This window comes from Pygoscelis adeliae, unplaced genomic scaffold (genome assembly GCF_000699105.1).
Source record: "Pygoscelis adeliae isolate BGI_AS28 unplaced genomic scaffold, ASM69910v1 Scaffold356, whole genome shotgun sequence".
Taxonomy (NCBI): Eukaryota; Metazoa; Chordata; class Aves; order Sphenisciformes; family Spheniscidae; genus Pygoscelis; species Pygoscelis adeliae.
The window spans coordinates 745,297-748,382 of record NW_008824949.1 but is presented as its reverse complement, the minus strand read 5'-3'; the positions used below and the strand labels follow the sequence as shown (position 1 = coordinate 748,382).

The 3,086-nt window shown below is 38.4% G+C and overlaps 1 protein-coding gene across 1 annotated transcript in view; it reads left to right on the top strand.

The window, feature by feature from the left end:
- Positions 1–3,086, top strand: part of DCAF5 (DDB1 and CUL4 associated factor 5) — an 80,061-nt gene that overhangs the window by 3,595 nt on the left and 73,380 nt on the right. The gene's annotated exons all lie outside the window — the stretch shown is intronic.

Below are 3,086 nucleotides of genomic sequence, written 5' to 3'. Positions count from 1 at the left end.
TGTGCAGCATGCACAAACCATTCTGAAGTGGGCAAACCATGAAGAAGACAAGGCGCTTTTAATTCTTCTGGGAGGTCTACTTTGGGTCAACAGGAACTAGAAGATTGTCAAGGGTGAACACGAAGTGTTTGTCTACTTAAGAATCTATTTCAGAATAACTATCCCAAGATTTGAAATGCAAGCTTTCTTTTTTAAGTATGTTCTGTTATGTATCTTCTGGATAGAATTCCTTAATCCTGCCTGTGTCTCTCATCAACATTAGTCAGAAGGCCCAAAGCATTAACAAAGTATTCCAGTGACTTGGGGCAGGAGAAGAAACGTGTGTTTATGTATTTTTCATTCATGTGTGCTTGTAAAAAAAATTGGAATACTGCTCTTCTCTACATCAAGAGTAATATGGGAAGGTGATAAAATTTCCAACCTCTCTGAGCACAAATACTTCTTTGGTCTGACTTCTCTTCCTGTCTGACTTTGACTTTGAATATAGAAGCAGGTTTGACCCATAATGAACACTGAAGTACTTGACTAATTACATCTTTTAAAATGTGATTCCTTTCTGAAAAGTTACTGTAGAATGGCGTTGTATGATTCTTAGCTAGGTCACACAAACTTTTACTTTTCAAATTGTCAGTCATGCAGTCCTAAACAGAATCAGCAAAATAAGATGGAAGTGAAGCTATTTCCACTTTGTAGATGTCAAACTTATTACTTCTGACACCATGAACTGAAAAATTACAAATTCAAGACTTTATGTGGGGCTTCAGTTTCTAGAAAATCCACATGTGGAGCTCTGGTGGCTAAGGTATTTTCAGATGAGGCCGTATATCCAGGTTTCCCAGATGGGTAGTAAACCTGTTGCTGTTGGTATATGCTCTGTATCGTGTCAAGAACATACCCTTGCTGTACACAGTTATTCTCTTTTGGGGAGCATTGCAGAGTTATCACAAGTTTGTGCAGTGGGTCCAGTGCTTTTTGAAAAGTGTTGCATGGCTTCTGCTTCACGTGTTGTAGAATTGGTGTATGTGCACAATAAATCCACTGTAAATTGAAAGCATCTTAATTAATCTGCATTCACTGATCAACTGTACAGAATGAATGCTATAGGCTTGGAGTTTCCTATAATTCTCAGACTTGTAACTTATGTTGCATTATGTGCATACACTTTGTGTCTGATGAATCATGGTTCTTTTCTACAGAGCATAAAAGCTCTATATATTCACGTTTTCTTTGCTGTTTCCCTGTATAGCTGTCCATACATGTGTACCTCCCTCCTTTCTTCCCTCTTATTCTAACCTCTAAGAGTCAGGTTTCGGTAGTGAAGATTGCATTTGCTGGTTTGCACCTCTCCTGGTTTCAGTCACATAAGACTTGCCTTTTCTTGGGTAGATTTGCCTGTGACTTAACACTTACTGTTCTGTTGTATGAGTATTTGGAGACTGGTAAAATGTCTTTCTGCCACAAATCCTCCTCTGTGAGTGGACGCATTGGTAAGGCTTTTTCTTTCTGGTGGAACTGGCCTTAAGTCAGAAGTATTTCTGGAATAGCTGAATTGGAGTTAGAAGGGAAGACACTTCCAACCCAGTTAACATTATAATTTTATTAAACTTTTCTGTCTCAGTGGTGTATGAGAGGAATAAAACTGAGGCATGAAAAAGACAAGTATATGCAAGACAATACATAGATGGAGAAAGAACAGAATTGCATGAGTGTGGGGAGCATTTAAAAGCTCCTAAACTGTGGAACATGTGCCACCACCAAGGCAAACATAGTTCTCAGACTTCTGTATTGTTGGATGCTCCATAGTGGGGCCTTTTGTACCAAAGTCTCATGAGATCTAGGTGTCTGGGAAGAGAGAGACGTTTGGATTCAGTAGGAAGAGTTGTTTCTAAGCTGGAGGCAGAGGAAACAGGCACTAAGGTATAAGAACTTATGAAAAAGAAGGTAGTGGCAACTTTTAACACTATCAAAGATTTTTCTGCAAAGGTTGCGATTTATCCTTTTCCATACTGTATGTGTACTGGAAACCACAAAAATGTTTGTTGTCTTTGGGTATCTTCATTATTTTTGTTCGTATCTGGACTAGGTGGGTAGTGGAAATGAATAGGAGGTTGCTGTTAAAGTGATCTGATTAACAGTAGTCATGAATTCTATTTATGCATTTACTTCTTCTAGAAGTAAACTGCAGACCAATTAATTTCAGTTTCCTTTTGTCTCTGTTTCATGCCTTTTTCCTTCTGGAGAGCAGCTCAGAAGGCGCTGAGTTTATGCTTTTGGTTGTGCAAAGAAGCAGTAAAATGTTTTAACTGAAATCAGCATGTTTCTAGTGGCACCTTTGACTTGTGATGCCATTCTCTTTTGTTTGTTATTAAAGGCAGATACCAAAAATATTTTGAGCCTGACTTGAAGAAGCTTTATTCAGATGTTTACAGGCATCCAAAATTGATGTTGAGAGTACTGTCCAATACAATAGTATCTTGACCTTTTTCCTCTTCCTAATAAACAGTAGTTTAATGCAATTAAAGCATGAACAGTGTCTAGTATTTATTTTATATCTGACTGTTTACCAGACAGGGAAGGAAGCACTTAAATATATTTGTGCATAGAGCTCTGAACTGGGAACTAGGCAAGCAATTAGAAGTACAGCAAGCTGTAAAGCAAGAGAGAGTTGAACTTCTTTTCCCCAGTTATTCTCTTTATCAGGAGTTCACCTCAGAAATGTCTGTCTTAACCTTTACAGATCTAGAAGCATGACATAACTGTGCATGCTGAAGACTTCTGAATGGTTCAGTAAATAGTTTTTATGGCCACATGTCAGTCTTGTAGCCAACCCATGCTATGAAGGCTTTGCAAAGACTGCTAGAAGAGATACAGTTGTCAGTGAAAGGGGAAAAAAGTTCCTGTTTCACGAATAACATAAGCAATGCTGGCAACAAAGAGTTGGTGTAGAAGCATTTTGCCAACATGCATATGTTAATTTGGCATGCAGTTCATCTACAGCTTGCTACAGAATTTTGCATACTCAGTAAAATTCTGAGTCTCCAGGTTGCTATAGGTTGTCACTATGTGTTGGCAGAATGGCAGCTGTT